A 27196-nucleotide genomic window follows, 5' to 3' on the forward strand; every position below is an offset into this window, starting at 1 on the left:
TTCATCGACAAAATTTATTGCTCAATGCATCAAACACACTTTGTCTCATGTCGAGACTAGACAGAAAACTCCGATTAGATGACAGAAGCTATACAACTCCATTTTGGAAGCAATAAACATTGCTTATAATTCGATAAACAAATCTGTAAATAAAAGAGATGGAAGAGTTAGAGCTGTTTTACTACAGCTGTTTCAAAAAACACTTTTTCATCAAGTACATACGGCTGTGTGGTTGAAAATAGTTCGCCGCTGTAATAGAGAATGCAACAGAAACCAGACAAGCAGAAAGAATTTTAAAAAATGTGGGAGTGTAGACTGGAATCGGTAAAGAACAAACTGCGTGCCCTACTCACCGATTACCTTAGTAAGATAGATAAATAGATAGTGGTGTGGTGTGGTTTCATTTCGTTATCAACATACTCCAATTATTGTAGTGGCTACAGTCGATTATAATCTCATTAATGTATATATGGCGTCAATAATAAGTAGCCGGTGCAATGAAAACTGGAATATTTACTGCTTAGAATAGATTAATATAGCTAATAAAAGGTCCTGTAGAGGGGGAAAAAACAGGAAGAGGAAAAATGAGGAAAATTACGAAGAAAAAAACAAAATGTATAAGGACAAAATAATGTGATGGCAATAATTTTATTTGTATGCATACACGCATGCATATGCTAGTACACACACACACACACATGTAACTTCGTAGATGTACGCATATGAAGCATATATATATATATATATATATATATATATATATATATATATATATATATATATATATATATATATATATAAAGAATATGAGGGGCTTAGTTCACTAGTGATCTAAACGGGAAAATGGGGAAAACGGAAATGCTAGTCTATCACTTATGATATCCCAGAAACAGCTGTAAGGCTTCAAATTTCCCCTAATTAAATTATTCTATATGACTTGAGATATTCATACTACCTTGGTTTTTGTTGTCCTTTTCCCCCAATAATATATATATATATATATGTATATATATATATATATATGGGAGAATATACAAAAAATAACAACAGACGAGGACAGGTGGTGTAAATAACAAAAGTATATATTAGTATGACGCTCGGGAATATATATATATATATATATATATATATATATATATATATATATATATGTATACATGTCTCTTAAAGGATAGAGCTCAAAATCAATGCATTGAAGATACTTTATTGCAGCAACAATTATAATAACAGAAACAACCACAATAAGCCAAACCTATGCACATTTCAATAGGGTATCCCGGAAAAATAAACCACATCATAAGATGTCTCGTAAAATATTGTAACAAATTACAACATATATATATATATATATATATATAGAGAGAGAGAGAGAGAGAGAGAGAGAGATAGATAGGTACGTACGTACGTACGTACATACATACATATTCTTAGATATACACACGGTCTAGATACGAAATATGTATCTATATACCCGTTGCACATGCATATGCTAAAAAAATTGAAATAAAATATTGATGTAGGTACATACATACATAGACATAAATCTTTACAAATGAATTCCACCGTAAGATATAAAAGTAAAGGTATAATATGAAGTACACACACACACACACACACACACACACACACACACATACATACATACACACATGTATGTATGTATGTATGCATGTATGTATGATAGAAACATACATGCATGGAAACGTATACTGGAAGTTAATTAAAAGTAATGGCAGAAATAGCGAATCATGCGACAAAAAAGCTGAAATGAGTCAGGTGAAGAAAGTTTCATGTATAGTTATAGACGCACAAATTTATTCACACAAAAAGCAAGCACACTCACAAATACGTACGTTCAGAGCTGTTAGGCAATAGCAAAACGAAGCATGAAAATATGTAGGTAGTAAATGATAGGATATAAGAAGGCTCGGGGTGGTTGGAGAGTAAACGAAGTAATAAGTTAGCTATCAAGAGCGAAATGTACTGGAAGTGTAGTAATCTCAGACAGGTAGCATAGAGGAGTATTGTAGAGTCCAGAGTTTGATATAGTTGATTAAATTAAGTGAAAAAGGTGGCGAGCTGGCAGAAACGTTATCACGCCGGGCGAAACGCTTAGCGATATTCCTTTACGTTTTGATTTCAAATTCCGCTGAAGTCGACTTTGCTTTTCATCCGTTCGGGGTCAATAAATTAAGTACCAGTTGCGTACTGGGGTCGATCTAATCGACTGACCCCGCTCGCCAAAAATTTCGGGCCTTGTGTCTAGAATAGAAAGGAATAAAATTAAGAGAAAAGTCTACCAAGGAACATTATAATTACGTTAAATAGTATTAAATAGATAAAGGACGGGCCTAGAGGCGAGACAAGGCGAGATTTCTTACGAAATTTTCAGAAACTACAAATAAAAAGGGAGTGACATGAATTGTTTAAAGGGACTTGGGGGATGTAACAGAGAAAGGTATTGCGTAATTTGTGTATACATCTAATGAATAGCCGTGTTGAGTCGTTCCATCTGTTGAACATAGAGATCCACGTTTCATGCGACTCCATTTAATTGAACAATGCAATCATTACATCAATTTAAATGCATGCTATCCTCAGCTGCGTCACCGCGTGATATCTTGTACTTGATATCCTCGTACTGCATCACCTCTTGATATCCTGTTGCTTATTTTGATTTAATTCACCTTACTTTGAGTTGTACGGACAATACCAGACTGACTTGGTGCTTCAGCTTAAGTACCTAATTCAACCGAATCTCAATTATTTCTTATATATATATTCTTGCAAATGGACGCATGGCGTTCGATAATATAATAATACAAATGATATGTGAGCATATGCATATATACATACATACCTACATCTACATGTATATATAGATGCATATTCGGGTACAGGATGTCAAAAAAACGTGGACAGAAAATGGGACGGGAACATAAACAAAGCACAAAAAAACGAACTTTTTTTACGGACAACAGAATGAACACAGGAAAACAGACAAGCCACATATGGAACTTTTCCTACATCACGTCCTGTACCCGGATATGCATCTATATATACATGTAGATGTAGGTATGTACATATATGTATGTATATATGCATATGCTCACATATCATTTGTATTATATATATATATATATATATATATATATATATATATATATACACATATATATATATAGCTTCGAGCTGACCAAAGCCTTGTGCGTGGATTTGGTAAACGGAAACTGAAAGAAGCCCATTGATTGTCGGTAAAAAAAATGAAAACACTAAATCGGGGTTTCAGATATTTTTAGTACTTTTGGAGACTCAGTCGTGGCTGTGTGTACGTAAGAAGCTTCTTCCCAACCAGATGGTGTCATCTCGTGGGACTGATCCCAGAACCATGTGGTTGGGAAGAGCTTCTTACCACACCGCCACGACTGAGTATCCTAAAGTACTAAAAATATCTGAAAAGCCGATTTAGTGTTTTCATTTTTTATTTTTTTTTTACCGACAATCCCAGTTTTTCCTTTCACTTTTATCAGGCAGTTTACTTTACTTATTAGCGAAAAGTTCACAGAAAGCTGTACCACAAGACATTTATAGTATTTGACACTCAGCCATCCCAGCTGTAACGCAAGTAAGTAGTACATAAACAACTGACTATAGTATATACACTGAAAATAACTGGTCAGAACGGGTTTTAGAGTTCAAAATGTCTAGGTCACTGAGATATATATTACATGTGTGCCGACTGTCAGCTAGCTCTTCCGTCGTTTCATCCTCGTTTCATACTCTCAACTCAATTTCTCCCTTCTTTTCATGTACATCCGTCTCACTGTTGTTGCTATTAATCTTTCTACAACTCTCACTCCGCTACTGTTTTTCTCTTCTCACTTTCTCTCCTCCCACCACCACCACCTATCTCTATCGGTCTTTTTATAAACATTCGCTCACACACTCACATACACGCAAAACACCCGCTAGCGTACGCACGCGCTCACTCACTCACTCACTCACTCACGTTTATTGTTTGCTACTCACTCTCCTTTCCTATTTCTCTCATTGTCACTCTTTCTTCCTTCCTTATAGGCACCTCTGTTAACTGTTTTACTTCATCTCTACTCTACTCAAGAAATGCATCTGTTCATACGCGTATGTATGCAAGCGTGTATGTACGTATGTGTGTATGTATGTATGTATGTATGTATGTATGTATGTATGTATGTATGCATGCATGCATGTACACGCACGCTCACACATAGATGCACATACGTACAGATAGATAGATAGATAGATAGATAGATAGATAGATAGATATTTATACTTATACAAGAATGTGGTTGACAGTGACTTCTTGTATGAGAATAATAAATTTGTACTCCACAAAAGTATAGAATAACCCATCAGATTAATGTAAAATTGTTTTTATTATAACTGAACATAAAAACAAACATTAATATAGACAGATATAGATATAGATAAATAGATAGATATGTGTGTACGTGCGTATGTGTGTTTGCACGAGTGTGAATCTCGCGTTAGCATTAGTGAGGAAATTATAAAGTGCGACCACAAAATTCTGGGAGACGACTTGTAATTCAGCCCTCGAGCAAATTTCAGCAAATTTTATGAAATCACAATACATATTTTTTATTTTCTTTTTTTCACTCGCACCTAGACCTTCCCTTTATATACATGCGCCATTTCAACAGAACGTTCTTTTCATTGATCTTGACATTCCAGAAACTATCCGTTCCTTTCTCGGCACTTCCTCACCTGTTTGTGCTTGCACCAATTCAACTGAGGTGTTTATTTATTTATTTATTTATTTATCTATTTATTTATTTGTTTGGTGGATACAAACTTTAATCAAGCGGTACTTTTTGGTTATCTCACCCCATTAAAAAATTGCCATTAAAAAACTGGGTTATCTTCCCACTAAAAAATTGAGTTTATGTGGCGACAAGAGATTGCATTAAAAGAGTTAAGTCATTTTGATTCAATACTTCAACTCATTGTTGACGTTTGGTCTCCTCAATAGGCATGGTGTGATTTGTTATAAAAATGTGACTGTGTGGTAAGTAGCTTGCTTACTAACCGCATGGTTCCGGATTCAGTCTCACTGTGTGGCACCTTGGGCAAGTGTCTTCTACTATAGCTTCGAGCCGACCAAAGCTTTGTGAGTGGATCCGCTAGACAGAAACTGAAAGAAGCCCGTCGTCTATATGTGCTTGAGTACGTCTACCAAATCCACTCACAAGGCTTTGATCGACCCGAGGTTATAGTAGAAGACCAAGATGCCACGCAGTGAGACTGAATCTGGAACCATGTGACTGGGAAGCAAGCTTTTTACTACACAGCCACGCTTGCGCCTATCATATGTAAACTGTGCACATGTTGTTTACAGTCAGTTAATCGACTCCGAAAGGATGAAAGGCAAAGTCGACCTCAGCGGAATTTGAACTCAGAACGTATCGGCAGACGAAATACCGCTAAGTATTTCGCCCGGCGTGCTAACGATTCTGCCAGCTCGCCGCCTTAATTGCTATTTTAATTCTTCATAGTATTTGAATAAAATCTGACTTTATATTTCCCAGTAACTTTTTCCCTGACTAAGATAGTGACTTTTCCTGTAATATTCTTTCCCGTGACATTTTTTTTTTAACACCTGATATTCCACCGCTTTACGATCTGAAAAGGATTTCTTGTCTATCATCATTGTTAAAGCTTAATTTCTAACTTGTCATTTATTGTGTATTACTTTCATTCAAGCTGACAGGAAATAAGATCATGAAATAGGAGTGAAGGTATGCATAAAAAGGAGTTGTGAAGAGAGGTGACTGCTAACAAAGTCACAGGAAAAAAAAAATCACAGTAATAAAGTCACAATTTTGGCTAGGAAAAATGTCACAGGAAAAAAAAGTCACAATTAATTAATAGGATCCGAACAAACTCCCCACCCCCAGAGCAAACCCCCCTCCCCGCCCCGAACAAAACCCCTGTGACTTTTTTTTACCTGGATTCGTGAAGAGGTTAGACAGAAATTAAATTTGGTGTTTTATAAAGATGCAGATTAAAAAAAAAAAACTACATTGCAAAAGCGTTGAAGCATGCAACGTCTATAGCAACAATAACTTGTAACATCTACGTCTAAAGCATCAGTATGGCAACAATATTTGACAATAAAGATAAAATTAATTCATTTGTTTAAGAAGCGACTCCGGACAATTTTATTTATTTAATTATTAATCCTTTTATTTATTTATCCGTTTATTTATTTATTTGCATAGATCTGAAGTAATGCTTAAAATGGAACGCTTTTTGAGAGTGTAGGTTGGCAGTCAAGCATAACGTAACTTGCCAGTAAATACAAAAGTCATTCAAGCAAAAGTTAAAAGCTTGTATGACGATTTGAAAAAAAAAAAAAAAAAAAATGAAGGAACAATTTTTCCTTGCTATTTTGCTGGGGGTTTTTGTTGTTTTTTTTTGTTTTTTTGTAAGTAAAGGATGATTTGAAAGTTTCAAAGGTGTCTTTAATTTGCACAACAGTAAAATTACAGGCGAATCGGCTAGTGGTGATAAAGAAGGTGCTACTCATATACTGAAGAAAATTATAACTGAAGGAGACTATACATTAGAACATGAAACTGAGTTTTCTCTTCAAGACCATACCAACTAGGATTTATATTTCTGATGAGTTAAAAAAAATCAGCAAGAGGTATTAAAACTTCAAAAATCGTCTGACGCCTCCTGAAGAAATGCTGCTGGTGACATCACACACACACGCACACACACACACACAAAGGTGTTTCATTTAGTATCTTAAGCTTAATCTACCTGTGGTTTGGCGTTCAAAGAAGCCTTTGAATGGCTCAAGTCTTTTCTAAATCTGGTTTACTAGTTTACAAACGTTTTTGCCAGGTTGAAGAGAGGTACAATGCCCGTTGTAATATTGACTTCAAGTTTTGGCACAGGGCCAGCAATTTGGGTGAGGAGGTAATTCGATTATATCGACCCACTGCACAACTGGTACTTATTTTGTCGACCCAAAAGAATGAAAGACAAAGTCGACCTCAGCAGGATTTGAACTCAGAACGTTAAGTCGGAAAAAATGCCACTAAGTATTTTTACCGGTATCGTAATGATTCTGCCAGCTTGCCCGTTGAAATATTGGTTTCAAGTTTTGGCACAAGGCCAGCAGGTTTTGGAGGAGGGGCTATGTCGATTAAATCAACCTCAGTGTTCAACTGGTGCTTATTTTATCGAATTCGAAAGGATGAAAGGCAAAGTTAACCTCGGCGGAATTTGAAGTCTGAGCGTAGAGACGGACGAAAAATCACTAAGCGTCTTGTTCAACGTGTCTACGATTCTGTCATATTTGTTTTTATGTCAAGTTACAATAAAAACAATGACGTTAAAATGAAGAATTATGCAACACTTTTTGTGGAGTACATATCTATTATTCTTTAGCGGAACTTGAACTCAGACTGTACTGACAGACGAAATGCCGCTAAGCATTTCGCACGGCGTGCCCTCGATTCGGCCAGCTCACTGCCCTATATGCACGTTGTAATAATATCAGGCATGGGAAGGCCGCGAGCAAAATAAATGTTTTGCAGCAATTCATCCGTCTTTACGATCTGAATTCAAATCCACCGAGGTCGACTTTGCCTTTCATCCTTTTGGGATCAATTAAATAAGTACCAGTTGAGCACTGGGGTCGTTGTAATGGACTTACCCACACCTCCGAACTTTCTGGCCTTGTGGCAAAATTTGAAACCAATATTATCAGGTATGAGCAATCTTTTTTCGAGAAGCCGGCAGCAGGAGGCATGGATCATCATCTGGTGAGCTGCACTACTAAAAACAATTCAAGATAATAAGTACCAGCTGGAAATGAGTTTGTTGTTGTTGGCACTCCATCGCTTACGACGTCGAGGGTTCCAGTTAATCCGATCAACCGAACAGCCTGCTCGTGAAATTAACGTGCAAGTGGCTGAGCACTCCACAGACACGTGTACCCTTAACGTAGTTCTCGGGGATATTCAGCGTGATACAGTGTGACAAGGCTGACCCTTTGAATTACAGGCACAACAGAAACATGAAGTAAGAGTGAGAGAAAGTTGTGGTAAAAGAGTACAGCAGGGTTCGCCACCATCCCCTGCCGGAGCCTCGTGGAGCTTTAGGTGTTTTCGCTCAATAAACACTTACAACGCCCGCTCTGGGAATCGAAACCGCGATCCTATGACCGCGAGTCCGCTATCCTAACTACTTATATATTCACTTGCTTAGACGTCACTGAAACCGGGATCAGTTCTGGCCGAATGACTTGTAAGCTTGAAACAGACTTTTTAACTTTGCCACTCATTACCAGATTAGGTCCACTTGTGCTTTTGAGCGGCACATCGGGCAGTCAGTAATCGTCAACTATCTCCGTCTCTGGTCAACTGGTATGCTTCTTCTCAGGTGATGTTCAGTCTGCGTAGGTCTTCTTCGAAGGTACTACGCCCTGTCTTCCTTGGCCGGCCTCTTTTTCTCTTACTTTCCAACAGCATCCATCCCATAGCTGTTTTGGCAAGCCTCTCCTCTGGCAGTCTTAATATGGGTTCAGCCATTCTCACTCGTCGTTCAGTTACAATTGCATGCAGGAGCCTCTCTCTTGCTGCTTGGGGAATGGCTTGATTTGTCACTCTGTCTCGATAAGTGATTCTTAATAACGTAACACAGTTATCTGTTTCTTTACATGAGTTTGTAAGTCACAGTCGTAACTGCATCATAATATGCTCATCAAGCTCGCTGGAAGAAAAACATGATGCGTGTTTCAGAACTTCAGATGACTGGATTATATAAACATGACATAATACACGAAATAACCTGTAGCCTATAAACGCACATAAAGTAACAGTTGATTGTATGACACACGTTTCATGTTGGTGGGGTTTTTTTCTTCTTTAAATGTTAAAAGCAACCAGCAGTAATATTTAATGTAAAAGGACTCGACAGAAGTATAGAGTCTAAATAATTTATAAATCACAGAATTAGTGAATGATTCGGACGACAAATCTGCAATGTCGCAATCACTTAGTATTTCTGATTAATAAATAAATTATGCATGGACGTATGTACGCACACGCGCGCGCGCACATGCACGCACACACACACACACACACACACACACACACACACACACCACCACCACCACCACCACCACCATCATCATTATTTAACGTCCATTTTCCAAGCTGGCATGAGTTGGACGGTTTGACTGAAAACTGGTAAGCTGGGGAGCTGCACCAGGTTTCAATCTGATTTGGCATGGCTTCCTAACAACTGGATGCCCTTCCTAATGCCAACCACTCCAAGAGTGTAGTGGGTACTTTTTACGTGCCACTGTCACTGGTACCAGTTACGATATACCGGTATCAGCTACGACTGCCATCTCACTTGGCTTTGGATGTACAGTACCCTGCAAAAGGCTTCGACCACTTTAAACTATTGTAATTTTTTACTAATTGCCAGCTTATAAGTGGATGTTTCGCACTGCGATTTTTACAGATTAAACATTGGCCCTGTTGGAGTCATTTCCATACCTAATCATTATATTTTGTAGTAGGGGTTCTGAATGAGAGAGGAAGATGCAAGACGATCACCAAAAATAACCGTGCAAAAGTTTTCGGCCACCTCGCATAAACCAATCAAGATACATTGTTTTAAAACAGAAAAATGTCTATAATGAAAATTTATTACATAATGTTCATTTCAAGAAGTTATTGATCATTGTTAATATTTCGTGTGGCTTCCTTTAGCTTGAATAATTGCTTCAATGCGCCTGGGAAGAGATGCATACAAATCCTTCACCATCTTCACGGGTATGAGATGCCATGCTCTATGGTTGAGCTCCCACAACTCTTCAAGATTGCGTGGATTCTTCTGACGAACTCTTCTCTTTAGTTCAATCCACGTTTGCTCGATAATATTTAAGTCAGGGCACTGAGCTGGCCAATCTTTCAATACGGTAACACCTTCATCAACCAGACTCTGTTGTGTTGCACGCGATCTGTGGCATGGAGTTCCGACATGCTGAAAAATCTCACCTTTATCTAAGTCTAGTATCAAATTGTCCTTCAACAACTGGATGTATTTGGCACTATTCAAGTTACCGTCAATTTCAACCAACTTTCTTGAACCATTACTTTTCATGTATCCCCAAAGTATCAAACTCTTATCCCCCCCCCCAAACTTCACTGTTATCGTCGTGTAACGTGGGTCATTTCGCTTTCCTAGAGGTCTTCTGACAAATTCTCACTTATTAGACATTTTTCTGTTTTAAAATACTGTATCTTGAACGGTTTATATGAAGTGTCTGAAAACTTTTGGCCATTTTAGGTGGTCGTCTCGCATCTTCCCCTCTCATTCAGAACCCTTACTACAAAATATAATGATTAGGTATGGAAATGACTCTAACAGAGCCAATGTTTCATCTGTAGAAATCGCAATACGAAACATCCACTTATAAGCTGGCAATTAGTAAAAATTTACAATAGTTTAAAGTAGCCGAAGACATTTTCATGGTACTATATACCATGTGTACGAGTGTGTATGTGTGAGCCCGCGCGTGTGTAACTAAATCTGGTGTTATATGAAGACATAATCATTGCAGTGGTTAATGTCAATGACAGTGTCAACTAAGGGAACGGGAGGAAGAAAGAGAGAGAGAGAGAAAGAGGAAGAGAGAGGTGGGAGGGAGACGGCAATAAATAAAACTCACTATCTCCATTATCACTATCTCGTTTAGCTTGGCTTTATAAAGCAATAAACCATGTTTGTACTGTCTTCACTGGACCTGCTCCAACTCACTTGCTTTTAGTTTGATTCACCGAGATGAGCTTTCATTTCATTTATTTTATTCTTCTTCTTGTTAACATTGTTTTGTTATTTAGTTTTTGTCTTGTGTCTTATTGTCCTATGTTTCTTTATATTTCGTCTTTTCCTTCATTTTTGTACGTTTCCCGCGTCGATTTTCTCTCGTGTCTCTTACTTTCTCCTATTTTCTCTTTCTTCTATTTCTGCTAGTTCCCCATTTTCATATCTTGTATTTCCATTCGTCTTCTAAGACCCTGTTATCCCCTGTTGTCAACGTCGTCCTCGTCGGTGTTGTTGTTGTTGTTGTTGTTGTTGTTGTTGTTGTTGTTGTTGTTGTTGTTGTTGTTGTTGTTGTTCTTCTTCTTCTTCTTCTTCTTCTTCTTCTTCTTCTTCTTCTTCTTCTTCTTCTTCTTCTTCTTCTTCTTCTTCTTCTTCTTCTTCTTCTTCTCATCGTTATTATTGTTAGCATTCTTCCTGTCCACTTGCCCTTTATTTATTTTTGCTTTCTTCTTCTTAGCCTTAACCTTCTATTTTTTCTCCTTCACCTCTTTTTTTAACCCCACTTTCTATATATTTTTTTCCTTTTTTTATTGTCACATCTGCTGCAATAATCATATTTGTGTCATTTGTGCTAGATTACAACAGAATATATATATATATATATATATATATATATTATATCACATATATGTATGCATACATATATACATATATAGTTTTCAGTGCGCAATTTTCATTTTGTTTATATATTTATTATAAACTCTTTTTTAAAGTTTATCTTTTGTTTTATCATAATATTTATTTTTCACAGATTGGTGTCTCCTTCAATTTCTCTACCTCTTTCTCCTTAAGTCTCCCCCATTGAAGAGTAACAGTAGTGAGCGTGCAATGAGAAAGAGAAGAGTCATAGGGGCAAAAAAAAAAAAACTGCGGGAGGAGTAAATAGCATGAGAGAGAGGAAAGTGGAGAGAGGAATAGAGAGTGGGGGCGGAGAGAGGAATTGAGAGAGAGAGAGAGAGAGAGAGAGAGAGAGAGAGAGAGAGAGAGAGAGAGAGAAATAGAGAGAGAGAGAGAGAGAGAGAGAGAGAGATAGAGAGAGAGAGAGAGAGAGAGAGAGAGAGAGAGAGAGAGTGAGAGAAAGGACTGTTAACAGTGTACAAACTTATCACCAGGGTGACAAAGAAATTATTGTTAACGTATGAGGAATGGTTACAGGCGTAGGGGAGTTACGAGTATGAAAAGCTGTACCGGTCCGCTTAGCTTATAGATAAGAGCCAGCAGCTGCCATTGAGAGAGTAATAGAAGATAAGTGAGACCGGAGTGGATGACGTGGGGTGAAAGCTTTCTAGAAGTAACTATAAAACCATCATTTGACGAAGTGGGTGGAGATTAGACAGGCCATTTTGTTGCAATATGTACTCAGAACCGACTGGATCTTTGAACCAGTTTTCTAGTGAAGAGGAGATGCGCAATGGACGGACACGTTGGAAAGCAATGATTCAGGTTGACCTTCTTCAAGATATGATCGGTTGACCTTCTTCACAGACATGATCGGTTCAGTAAGCGCGTGTATGTGTGTGTGTGTGTGTGTGTGTGTGTGTGTGGTTGCTGTTATGTTAAACTGTCGTATGTCCAAATTTGGCCAAATGCGTTTCTTTTCAATATTAGTTTCTGCTTGCAATAGCCGCTTTTTTGGGGGGGTCAAACTATCGTATCTCCAGCTGCTTCAGATGCCAGCCCTCTCCCCTTACTGCTTTACAAAGTAAACAACAGCACAAATAACTACGCAGAGGCAGCCATGGTTGAAACAAGAACAAGAAGAATTATTAAAAGAGGAAAGAAGCATGGTCATTCCTTACCCAAATGACCTTATCTTATCGCCCATCACTTGTTATGCACTCATAAATTAGTTTGATAGTTGAGCTCTGATTGGCTGCATGCAAATGAGTTCATAACTGGGGCCCGGAACTCTCGTGGGGAAAAAATTTCGCTACCCAGCCCACTCATCTCGAGTCAGGTGCTGTCACTGGGAGCAAACAGAAACTTGGAAAACGATTGATTTCCAAAGACTTGAATTAATTCTCTGTCCTGCACTTGAATATCTAATGGTCAGTCGATTTAACCCTATTTTTATATAGCGATGTAGAAGGAATAAAAATAACGTATCGTACATTTTATCAGAATGGCTAAAATATCCGTGATAGATAGTTTTGAGGGTTAGCAAATGTCCTGTGCCATTTTAAGACGTGACCACACCGAGCAGTTACCCAGGGGCCTCTTGAGTCTAGAGGCCTAATTCTGATCTATTAATGTTGTAACTTGCTGTCAATTAAATAAATACTATATGGCCTTCTGCATTGATTTGCTCTGAAGCTTTAAGATCTGGAGGCTCAATTCTGATCGATGTATGCTTTCGCTTTTGAGCATACTGCATTGACTTTGAGCCTACTGAATTGACTTGCTGTCAATAAATACTAAAGGGCCCAGGGCATTGATTTGCCTAGGGGCTTCATGGGTTTTCGGACCCAATTTTGATCTATGTATGCTGTGGCTGGCTGTCAATAAATACTATAGGGCCCAGGACATTGATTTGCCTAGGGGCTTCATGGGTTTTCGGACCCAATTTTGATCTATGTATGCTGTGGCTGGCTGGCAATAAATAAATACTAAAGGTCCCAGAGCATTGATTTTCTCAGGGGCCTATAATATTGCTAAGACAATCTTGTCAATGTCCACATAGATATAAAACATGTACGCTTATATGCAGTCGCTCAATAGCAGCCAAACCTGAAAGGAAACGACACATTTGATAATGTAGAGCAACATGCACTGTGTTCCTTAAGCAAGGTGGATGATGGTAACTGAAACGTCTAACGTGGATCATCGATGTATTGGGTCGGGGTAGACCTGGGGCTAAATAATCCTTTCTGTTATAGGCACAACGTCTGAAATTCGGGGGAGGTGATAGTTGATGCAACAATAACAACAACCACGACGACATCATCATCATCATCATCGTCGCCAATCACCACAACTTCCACCATCACCACCATCACTATCTTCATCCTCATTATCCTCATCACCCTTACCATCACCACCACCACCGCCACCACCACCACAACCCCCATCACCACCACAACCACCACCACTACCCCCACCATAATCATCATTGTCATCACCTCCACTACCACCATCATCGTCATTAACACTACCACTACCACCACTACTACCACCATCATCATCATCGTCATCATTATCACCACCACCATCACTACCATCACCATCATCATCGTTACCAACACAGCCATCATTATCATCTGCACCACCATCACCACTACCACCACTACCACCAACATCATAATCACCAAGACAACCACCACCACCACCATCACCACCATCACCGCCACCACCATCATCATCATCATCACCCCCTCCCCCAAAGAGTAACACTTACGAAAAGAAATTAATATAAGTGAACTAAATTATACAACACTACAAAAACACTTTCAAACGCTACCGAAAGCCATCCAGATCAATAAAAACAAATCACACAGAAAGTATTATTCCATAAATGAAATGTACTCTGTCGGAAGACTTAAGATGAATACGTTATCAAAGTGTCATCAAACAGCGTATAACATTGCACTGCGTTCAATCGTGAATTCAGATAAATAATTTATTACCAATACATAAAAATGTGAAACGCCATCAACTACAAACCACTAATATGTAAGTCGTGAATAAATTTCGAATCGCTTTTGTTATTTGCAAATTTTCAGTGCAAACATGAAAGTTTTATAAAACTTCATGGTTTTAGAGTAATGGACTGAACGACAGACACTCGTTCGCACACACGCACGGACACACACACACACACACACACACACACACACACACACACACACACACTCTCTCTCTCTCTCTTTCACTCAAACATCCACCCTATGATCTCCACAGAATCTAGTATTGCATATATTTCCAATATCTATCTATCTATCTATCTATCTATCTATCTGCTTCTCTCTCTCTCTCTCTCTCCCCCACACACACATATATACATACATACACATATATATATATTACATACATATACATACCTACATACATACATATGTATATGTAAATAAATGCATATAGATATAGATATATACATACATACATATAAATACATATAGATAAATGCGCGCGCGCGTGCGCGTGTGTGTGTGTGTGTGTGTGTGTGTGTGTGTAGCTCATCAAGCCATAGTTACCATGCTAAATCAGACTGGAATCTGGTGCAGCTCTCCAGCTTACCGTCTAACCCATGCCAGCTTGGAAAGCAGACGCTACATGATGATGATGGTGGTGGTGGTGGTGGTAGTGTGTGTGTGTGTGTGTGCGTGTGTGTGTGTGCACGTGCGAGTGTATTGCGTGCGCGTATTTGTGTGTGTGTGTTTGTATATACATACACATAAGTGCACGCTCGCGAATGTATATATGTATATATATATACATACACACACACATGTACACGTGCGCGCATTTGATTCTAAAGAACGGGAGATACGGGAACCATGGTGCTTGTGAAAATGAGAAAAGTAAAGAAAATAATTTCTTTTAAATGTTATAAACTAGAGTGGAGGATAATGTGAAGTTGCAGCCAGTTGAAGGGAAAGAGAAGGGACAAATGTGTGGCTTGTAATATTCCAAATATATTACATAACGTTGGTTAATTCTTCGAGATACAAATCGTTATATGATATGAAAAAGCCAAGAAAAAAGTCAAGTCGGAAAAGAAAACGGCATACAAGAAAAGTCAGAGAAAAAGTGCAGCTTACAAGAACGCCTGCATAACTTGTGTGTTACTCAACGGGAGAACCATATGACTGGCTGTGTTTCTTCGCGGCGTCGGCTGGTATATTCGTCTGCGTAAAATGCCATGTTAAACTTTAAAAAAAAATTTATAAGTAGCTACATAATCTTAATTCATTGCCGAGACAATTTGTTAAACTTGACACGTAATACAGAAAAACCTTCAAATATACATTACAAGGAGACAGAAGAACTAGACAATGGAGAAAGCTTCATTCGTCCGTAAAAAATGAAGCAGAAGATAAAATTTTATTGTAGAATTCAGCTGGCAGTTGTTTTAGTTTTAACTTTTCTATGATAGAAATATATATAAAGATGGAGTAACTTTACATTAAGGAGTGGAACGTACACTTTTCTGTAAAGTCAGACTGACTCATGGCCCCAGCAAACAAAATGGAAAAGGCGGAAGATGGCGATGGAGATGCACCGGAACAAGGACTCTGACTCATGGGGCTCACACTTGCAGACAGCCATCTCCGTCCCGATAGCAGTGAGCAGAGATATGGTCCGGGGGCCGAGAACCCCGGAAGTCTTTGTCATCAACATTGAAAATATTGAATATACATGTAATGCTACGATCACGATACTAAGTTAAGGTGTTTTCAGTCTGTAACTGTCACGTATTGTCAATAAATGACTGGCAATTTTTTTTGTCTCATTGTCTTTGCTTCAGAAATTGTTTAAAGATTTTTTTTTTATCACATACCTGTAATGCCATCAAAAATTAAATTGTGTACCGTCAGTTAACTAAGTTAAAATATATTTGTTTTATTACTTTAATCGTTTCTAGGATTTATATGAAATGTGGCTTTTTTCTCTGACATTTTTCATGACATTTTTTCCGGACACCGATATGGAATAGAGGTACAAGAATAATATTCAGACTTTGATTTTTTTTTTTTTTTTTGTAATAGTTCTCAGTTACCTGAATACTCAGAATGTAGATGCGGATGCCGGAATAATAATGAATAATTGCTCGAAGTTACGGAGATCAGACTCAATACCGTATTTATGCAATGGTGTCATTAAGCCCAGTGTTGACGCAAGCGTTTGAGTGGTATATGTATCTTTAAATCAGGTAAGCTTTTTCACTCACTGCCTTAACCAAAGGTACTTTTTTTGAAAGTTCACAAAGAAAGTATTGGAAACGATGAAAAAATATATGAAAAGCAGGTGACGAATGTAGATCAAAAATAAAAACAAAACGTGTATGAAAGTCAATACCGGCTGTGGATTTGGTATTGCTCCATTCGAGTAAAAGGAAAGGCTATAATGTCTAAAGGTTCATTCTGTTATACAATAGAATAACCGGTTTGGGTTTCAGGTAATTAGCCTGTTTGTTGTCGGAATGTATGCGGATAAGGATTGTGCTTGAAAGATTGTAATTTGGATTTTCTTGTGTGCAAACAGGTAGAGAACGATCTGTTCCACGATTTAAGACGTAAACTGGCAGGATTAATATCTTAACTTTCTCAGTTGCACACAAATTGTAAAGGCTGTTGCGTGCGTTGTACGTGCTTGCTTCTACGACTATGCTCCACTTCATTGTAGAGTTTTCTAGATCGCAATATTTCAATTCCTAAATGCGCTTTAAAGAAGTGGATTTGCGTTTGTTATTGTTTCTGAACAAGTTGTTATGCTATATGTACTAAATATTACTTTCAAATTTTGGCATAAAGCCAGCAAGATCAGGGGAAGGGGGATGAGTCGATCACATCGACCCCAGGGCTCAACTGGTGCTCATTTTATTGACCCCGAATAGATGAAAGACAGAGACAACCTCAGCGGAATTTGAACTCAGACCGTAAAAACGGACGAAATGCCGTTAAGCATTTTGCCCGGTGTGTTAACAATTCTGCCAGCTCACAGCTTTATATATACTGAATATTCAATGAATTTTCGGACAGCTTGAACATATCTTTCCGATGAGTCATACAATAAAAATATAAAATTGAATTAAAGCTTCAGCCCATATAAAAGCCGCATCTAACGCTTAAAGACCACCATAATTATTCTATATGAAACCAAATCTTCCATATAAAATCAGTAGCTCGAAAAGGGAACTAGAAGCTGTCAGCAAAAACATACTACTTCCTATAAATTAAAAAAAAAAATCATTGCGACTACAATCCTTGTCCAGTCAAATCGCAACAGTGCTAGTATCAACTGGTTGTATAGTATTAAAAACAAATCCATCTGTTGTTCCACCCAGTTTGATTTTGTAGAGTTTTACCCATCTATTTCTAAAAGTCATCTCCTGCAAACCCAGGAGTTTGGGAAATGTACATCACGATAACCGACGTTCATATCAATATAATAAAGGATGCTAAAGAGGTCACTGTTAAATTATGATGACTGCTTGGGTTAAGACACATAGAATAAAGTTCTGGGGTGCATTTATGGACAACTACAGTGGTGTCGAGAAACTGAATCGCCTCGATCTGTTTTTACAGCATACAATGACGAATAGAATGAAAATAGAATTACAGAGATATATAATGGGCTCAACACGAGAAAACTTAGAAAAATGTTCGTTAATATGTTCAAAAGTTTGATCAAGAAATCACGATAAATGCTAAAATGAAAATAGTCGACTTCCTGAGCAAAACTTTAAATTTAAACACAAATTTTATCCTTGCCAGAAACCGAATGAAGAAATTATATGTGTGTGCGTGTGTGCGCGCGTGTATATGTATGTGTGTGTATATATACATATATATATATATATATATATATATATATATATATATATATATATATATATATATATATATATATATATATATATATATATATATATATATATATATATATACATACATATATATATACATTAAAAAAAAATAACGTTGACCACTAACGTGGACAATTAATGTGCTAGAAATAGATCACATCTTGTGTCTATTAAGACCTAAATTGTTCTCAACATGAAATATAGCAGCATACCAAAACGTGAGCGGGCAAGACATTTAAAATCACCTAAAAAAGCATTCTTAAACAGGGACCGGTTTCGGATTTAACAAATCTTACCATTTGTCCATTCCTCTTCAGCCTGATTTGTAATGTAACCGCAATCATCAGAATCGTATACAGAGTTGCCCACCGCCATGGGTGCGCGTGCATATGGTTCTGCTAATTACAGCTTAATGGTAAAATTCAAAAGTTTTCGTTTTGGCGCGCTAACATATATATATACATATATACATATATAATATATATAGTTTTAGGGAAAATAACCAATTTTCAAGAACTCATCGATGAAAATCCACTATCACATATAGAAAAATTAATAATTAAAAGCACAATAAATGAGTATAATGTATGTGATAGTGGATTTTCATCGATGAGTTCTTGAAAATTGGTTATTTTCCCTAAAACTATATATATTTTATATATACTTTATCTATAAGGCTCAATTTAATTTTAATTTTTTATAAATTGATTTTAATTGAGTTTTTTACCTGTAATTTTGGATTTTGTCTCTAATAATATTATATACATATATATATATATATATACATATATACATACAAATATATATACACATATATACATATACATATATATATACATACATATATTTACATACATATATATATACATACATATATATATACATACATATACGTACATATATACATATATATACACATACATATATATGTACACATACATATATATATATATATATATATATACACACACACACATACATATATTGGCACCTTGTGGGCAATAAAAAAATCACACACATATATACATACATATATATATATATATATATACATATATATACATATATACATATACATATATACATACATACATACATACATACACACATACATACATATATATGTATGTGTGTGTGTATGCATACATGCTTACATGTATGCATATACACATACATACATGTTAATATATCACCACCAATATCAGTAAACTTATTGCTTATATATTTTCAGACAAGATTATATTTGATAAAGCTGGCCCACGCTTTAATAGAGGGTTATGGAGAATTGGCTTCAACGACAAGATAGAATACGTAGAAACAATCTGAATACGATTAAAGCAAACAACGTAACAAGAAAATAATGTTGTCCAACCGTCAGACAGTGAATGTCTAAAGGTATACCTAAGATTTTTCTGCCCTTGATAGACACATTTTCGTGCGCCCCACAGATACAATATAATCTTTAGAAAGAAATTTGTTAAAGTTAGTTAGAGGTGTCTAGGCAATATTAGGACCCAGATTTTCAGTCATAATAAAGCAGCTATTAAAACATTGCACACATTCTAGTGTGCGCTAAATCTAAAACAGCTAATTTCTGACCAAACAATGAAAACCATTTAAAAGAAACGGTTACAAAAACAGATGCATCAACCATTGGCAGTTTAGAAAAACACATATTGGGCCTATTGAAAATTCATTCAATGCGCGGTACAAACAGCACATTAACTCGTTCAGAAACGGAAACAAACAATTCTACTCCTTTGCTGAAATACAGAGAGCCCAACAATCGAGTGTAGCAACTTCGCAAAAGAAGACGTATACAATATTACGGTAGTAATTATAATTATAATTTGAGTGCAACTGAAAAGTTTAAACTGTTGATTCTGCCAGGTAACATCTTAAATGGGAGCGAAGAAACTATCTCACCGTGTTTGTACACAAGGAAATTCATATATAAAAAAAGCAGACGTAGAAAAACGAATCCAGGTTAAAAAAAGCTACAGGAAAAAAGGTCACATGTAATGCCATCAAATATAAATCGTGCTCTCAATATGTACAAGTCATGTATTGACAGTTAATAACTGATTTAAAATATTTTCTGTTTTATTACTTTAATTGTTTATGGTACTTTAATAAATTGTGACTGACTTGAATGGCAAAATTGTGACTTTTTGCCTGCGATTTTATTACCGGTCACCATAAATTAATTGTGACTTTTTTTCCTGTGATTTTATTACCGGCCATGGGAAAAACATACCTAAGAGCTTTCTGCCCTTGAGAAATACATTTTCATGCGCCCCGCAGATATAATAAAGTAGGAGTCTAGGCGAAATAATTGTCGAAATAGATAATAAGAATTATAAATTATAATTGCGCTTTTAATAGTTCCAGTTTGCCCCCCCAGATTAACCGTGATTGAGGAAACTTAAAATCAAAGGTATGCCAGCAGTAACTATCTTGTCAAAATTGGGATGATCTTTTAAAGTGTATATAATATTACATAATCCATTAAGACCGTTTTGAGGAGTATTTCAAATAGGCGAAACGAACATTTAGAGATTACTATCATTGGCTCGCCAAAATTCTCGTGGAAATTTCGATTCTTATTCGTTTAAGCGTGGGTGTCTTTTAATCTCACCTATAACCAGTTTTTAAAACTTTTATTATGCCTTCTTTAAAAAGCGGTCTTTAGATTTTAACGCTTTGAACATCGGAAATTTATAATCTGTAAAAAAATTATTAGAGTTAGAGGATGTATTGATGTTTGTGCATGTTTAATGGTGGGTTTGCATTTGTAGTGTATAGACATATTTGCCTGCATTTGTAATAACATTTTTATCGTTGATTAACAGAAACAGTAGCATTTTAAATTTTCGGAAAGTGAAACAGCACAATTTGTAATGTTTTCATTATTCTTTTCTACTCTAGGCACAAGGCCCGAAATTTGCGGGGGAGTGGGGCAGTCGATTATATCGACCCCAGTACGCAACTGGTACTTAATCTATCGATCCCGAAAGGATGAAAGGCAAAGTCGACCTCGGCGGAATTTGAACTCAGAACATAAAGACAAGAAATACCGCAAAGCATTTTGCCCGGCGTGCTAAAGTTTCTTATTTCCTTATTGCCCACAATGGGCTAAACATAGAGGAGACAAACAAGGACAGACAAAGGGATTAAGTCGATTACATCGACCCCAGTGCGTAACTGGTACTTAATTTATCGACCGAAAGGATGAAAGGCAAAGTCGACCTCGGCGGAATTTGAACTCAGAACATAAAGACAGAAGAAATACCGCAGAGCATTTCGCCCGACGTGCTAAAGTTTCTGCCAGCTCGCCTCCTTAATGCATTCATTATTGAATACCCATCACTTGCATTACTTTCAATACAAATACAACGATAAGATGATATTCGTTTTTTTTATCCATGTAATCTAATATATAATACATACTTTCGGATTAGGGTTCTTTATTTATCAAATAAATATTTTTTATATTACTTCCTTTTTCTTTTTTTTTCTTTTCTAATTCTGAATCTCTGATGTTCTGAACATTAAAATCAGAAGGCCGGATTTTATTTTCTTAAAAATAAAATGAAGTAAAAATAAAATAAAAGAATTCTTTAGAAAGAAGTTAGGAAGCGACTAAAAAAACTTCGCGCTTAAACGAATAAGATTTTAAGTCATATTTTTAATGTAAATATGTACGCGCATACACGCACACACATTTGTATATACATACGAGTGTATGTACATATGAACAATCGTATGTGCGTACGTATGTATGTATGCATGCATGTTTTGTTCGGGGCAAGATGTCTTCGAAGAGTAGACCTGCTTTTGAATACCACACTAATGTAGTATGAACCGCAAATCTCGATTTCTTTCGATATATATCTAGTGTTAGAGAGTAGGTTCGTGACTGTCTATCTTATTTTATTTATTAATTTTTTTTACTAACATTTTTCGACCTTTATATCTCTGATCTTAAGAAGTTGATGTCATGCCTTACGGAGTAATTGTTACGCAATAGTCTTTCTATTCCTGATCATCTCTGATTGGTTGTGCCTGGGTCGTCACTTATATAGATTTTACTGGATGTTGTGGACGACGAAATGACTCCTTTTCACGCTGTATAGTTAGAGGAAAATGGTTCATCGTAATGATGGGTGAAATATCAGTTATTCGGTGAACTATTCATCTGGAAAAAAAGTTATTCTTAAACCGGATAAAAACGGAATCGAGCAATAGTTGGATAACACGAATTTGATTGGATCAAGATAGGACAAATATGAAAACGAGAGCGCTTCAATGATCGTAGTTTGAAATACAATACGGTTCGCCATCAAAAGTGTAAAACAGCTGTCAGCTGTTTTACACCAATTAAATACCTCTGAAATTCCGTCGAGGTTATCTTTTTCTTTCATCCTTTTAGGGTCAATGAAATAAAGTACCAGTCAAGAACTGGGGTCGATGTAATCGATTAACACCCTCCTCCTAAAATAGCCGACCTTGAGCCAAAATTTGAAACCATATAATCGATTCATGAGGGATTTGATCTCAAGGTATAAAGAGTCGAAATTAAATAAATCATTTACTTCGACGCTGTTAAGTTTCTACCAATTTAAGAGTCTTCAGTAGTAATTATATTTTACATCATCAGAAGCAACAAACTTATAGGAGAAGGGTGTCGATTAATTTGGACTGAACATGGTTGCTATTTATTTTATCGACCATTGAGAAAGGGAGACGAACGTCAAAGTTGATCTTGGCGGTATTTGAGTTTAGAACGTAGAGAAATAAATGGTTTATGCAAAATATATTTTTCTCTCTACTGTAGGGATCAAAGCTTGATATTTTGGGGAAGTGGCTTCAATGTCGAACTGTTTCTGCCAACCTAGGGTTTCTCATATCGTCACAAGGCTAAGGATTCACAAGGGAAGCGTATATGTAAATTCGAGCTTTTTACAGACCTGTAGTTTATTATATCACCGTCTCGATTCGACGAGCTGGCAGAATCGTCGACGCGTCGGACAAAATGTTTAGCAGCATTAATATCGGTTCTTTACGATAAGTTCAAATTCCGCCGAGATCAATAAAATAAGTACTGAGGTCTAGGGTCTATGTAATCGACTTACGTCCTTCCCACTAAATTTATTGGTTGTGTGCCAAAATTTAATACCATTGTATCATCTTCTCGATAACAGGGGCGAAGAGCAAAATTGACCTTGTAATATTTAAACTTAGAACGCAGACAAACCACTAGCAGAATTGGTGAGGGTTCGAAATAAATGCCTTGTAGCATAAGTTCTACTGTTGGGGTAACATTTAGGTAGCGAGCTGGCAAAATCGTTAGCACGCCGGGCAAAATGCTTGGCGGCATTTCGTCATCGTTACGTTCTGAGTGCAAATTCCACCAAGAACGACTAGCTTTTCATCCATTCAGGATCGATGGATGAAATAAGTACCAGCTGAGCACTGGGGTCGATATAATTGACTTACCCCTTCTCCCGAACTTGCTGGCCTTGTGCCAAAATTTGAAAACAAATATTTAAACTCAGAGCATAGAAAAATGGGCAAAAACGAAATACAAGTATACTTCAATTTATATCGTTTCGAGTTACGTATTTTACGACTCTGTCTTCTTTTCTTTTTAAGAAATTAATGAGGAAAAAAAAAAAAGAACTTCAACTTCAGTCGGTTTATTCAACTTTACGTCGGTCTTGCCGAACATTTAAAAAATATAAAATCTGTTTGAAAAATCTTTAAAAACGAAGATTGAAGTGGAAAATCAAATAAAATACATGTGAAAATATGTACAAATCAGATACTAAAACAGATAAAAGCTAATAAACTGTAGAAAACACATAATTGCAGTTGACACATTTATGTGCCTTTCCGGATCGATATACCCCGCTTTCCACCACGAAGTAACGACGTAGTTCGTACCAGGAAATTCAAACGTGGGTTTGTGTGTATTGTGTGATTTCTTTTTTTTTTTTTTTTCATACGTGTTCAAAGAATGAAATTACGGTAGAATTGTTTTCATTTATTTATTTATTATTTATTGGTGGAGGTAGGCATGAAAGAAAAGTCAACTATGGCAGAATGTGAACACAGAATCTTCTAACAATACATAAGGAATATTTCAACCTTCTACTAATAATGATTTCAAATTTTGGTACAAGGCCATGGGACGGGGTAAGTCGATTACATTGACCTCAGTGCTCAACTGCTACTTATTTTATCGACCCCAAAAAGATGGAAGGTAAAGTCGACTTCGACTCAGAACGTAAAGACGGACGAAAGACTTCTAAGTATTTTTTCCTAGCTCGCCGCCTTATCTTCTGCTAATAATAATTACACAAAGCCTAGACATTTTGGGGTGGAAAGGAACAGTTATATGGACTTCAGTACTTTACGGGTTTTTTTATTATTATTATTTTATCGACTCCGGAAGGATTGCAGGCAAAGTCAGCATCGTTTGGACTTGAACTCCAAATGTAAAAAGACGTAACTAAATATCGATTTTTAACATATGCAGAAGGCCTCATTTTTTTTTTTTGTGGTGGGGGAGAGTATGGTCGCTATATCGATTCCCGTACTTGACTGTTATTTTATTTTATCGACCCCGGAGGTATAAAATGCAAAGTTGACCTCAGTGGGATATGAACTAAGTATGTAAAAAGTCGCAATGAAATTAATCAGACGCTCTAACGATTCTGCCAATCCACCACCTTTAAAACTTCTGATAATCGTTTCTACACTGGCACAAAACCACATATTCAGGTAGAAGGGTTAGTCGATTTATTCGACTACAGTACTTACCTGGTATTTCCTGTTATCGATCCCAGAAGGCAATATTGAACTTGGCAGGATAGGAACTCAGAATGTAAAGAAACTAAACACGGTAAACTATTTTGTCCGATGCGCTAATGATTCTGCTAGAAACAGCAGCCAAATTTTAATCAGCTCTCAATGTGCTATCTTTACAAAGAAGGAAGGACATGTTGGATCGTGTGACATGGCGATGGCTAGAACGCTTTTGATCATCAGTATATTCGATCTTAGCTGACCTAGGGCTCAACAACAAAAGCATGTTATGATATAATCAGACTACGATTCTTATAATTGCATTAAATGTTTGTTGCTTTATTTGTTCAGTTGATGTTACCGAACGGATCACATTTTAACTACGAATCCACTGTTCGGCTGTGATTTTATGACTCTTCCTAAATTACACCATTGCATCAGCGTTCATTCAACAATCACGTGATCACATCAAGGTCTTTGCTGTCTGTCAATCGACAAGATATTTTATTAGATTTCTGCTCGTTTGCACAAACCTATGTGTTTACTCAAACATCATAACAGGGGATGAGGAGAGAGCGAGAGAGTGGGGGGAGCAAAGAAAGTCAAGATCAGAAAAACAAAACAAAAAACTTGTATGGCGGTTGAAAACTAAATTTGATTATGTTATATAATGTTTCAAGTCACGAACTTTCTATATATCATAACAGTGTTTATTCAAACTTCAAACGAAGAGAAAGAAACAGAGAGAGAGAGGGAGTGAGAGAAAATAGAGAGGAAAGCAATAGAGATAAAAACAGCGAGGTGATAGAGAGAAGAGACGAGGAAAGGAAGACAGGAGAAGAAACAATAAGAGTAAAGAGACGGATGTGGAAAAGTGGAAAAGAAGAGAAAGAGGAAAAAAACAAGGAAAAATCGGGAATATGTAATCATGGAGTGAGATGAAAGTTGGGAAATGAAATTTGATTATATCATGTTATATAACGTAATACAATCACAGAGGCTGAAGGTTCGAAACTCAATGAAATGAATAAAAATTATATTACTTATATATATATATTTTAAAGTTTTACAACGCTTTCTTTCGCCAAACAAAGATTGAAAACTTAAATTTTATACTTCAACTGAACTTAACGATGTGATACATATATTTACAAACTTCGTCAGCGCCATAGATAGTGTATAAAGGTAGCGATCTGGTTTCAAAAACTAGTTCAGTGGTTCCCAATCTGTGGTCCGCAAAGATAATACTGAAAATCCGTGAACATGTTAAACTGTCAGACCTTTCAATATCCTGGGGTCCGTGGGAAAACTCATTTAGATAAAAGGGGTCCTAGGTAGTGTAAAGATTGGTAACCATTGTACTAGTTACTCATCTCATTAATGTGTTTGTCCAGCCCGTAGCTACTCTCTGTGTACTGCCTTTATGGCAAATTGAATGAAATAAAGTTAGAGATTTTAAATTCACTTCATTTACGTTGATGTCGTCGTCGTTGTTGCTGTTATCATTTTATAAGATTTTGCTGGCAAATTTTTAAATTAACATAAACATTTATTTGCACGAAAGGAAATTACAGGAGAACTTTCATCTGATTCTTCCAACTCTTTCTTTTGAAACCATTTCTGTTTTTTTTTTTTTTTTTTATCACAGCAACAGGTCGTATACCACAAGGTTAAACAGAATCTACTGAAGCAAACCAGCACGCTCGCAGCATAACCACGGACGATGAACGAGGCTAAGGCATTTAAGCCCTAGATCTACTCTAATCCTATAGAGCTACAATAAAACATGTTTCATCTTCTGTTATAATTCCATTTACGTTTTGGGAGCATCATAGGAATATAAGTCGGCTCCAGTTGTTGACTAGTACTTTATTTTATCGACGTCGGAAGAATCAAGGATAACATTGATGGCATGCGTACACAAATGCGTTAAGTACGGAAACGAAATTT

General features: G+C 36.6%; 1 long non-coding RNA gene across 4 annotated transcripts; it reads right to left on the bottom strand.

Annotated features, from left to right (window-relative positions):
• Positions 1-25960, bottom strand: LOC128250909 (uncharacterized). Of its 4 annotated transcripts, none has more exons than XR_016238915.1 (3): positions 25262-25919; positions 15669-15777; positions 1-143 (listed from the first exon to the last, which is right to left on the bottom strand). It is a non-coding gene; the product is annotated as an uncharacterized LOC128250909 (long non-coding RNA). The 4 variants fall into 4 exon arrangements; XR_008266845.2 differs by having other exon boundaries at positions 15669-15755; positions 25262-25918; XR_008266846.2 differs by lacking the exon at positions 1-143 and adding an exon at positions 1794-2262 and having other exon boundaries at positions 15669-15755; positions 25262-25918.
• Between the last annotated feature and the right edge of the window lie 1236 nt (positions 25961-27196).

The sequence above is a fragment of the Octopus bimaculoides genome, chromosome 2, assembly GCF_046866305.1.
Source record: "Octopus bimaculoides isolate indiv1 chromosome 2, ASM4686630v1, whole genome shotgun sequence".
In the NCBI taxonomy this organism is placed as follows: domain Eukaryota; kingdom Metazoa; phylum Mollusca; class Cephalopoda; order Octopoda; family Octopodidae; genus Octopus; species Octopus bimaculoides.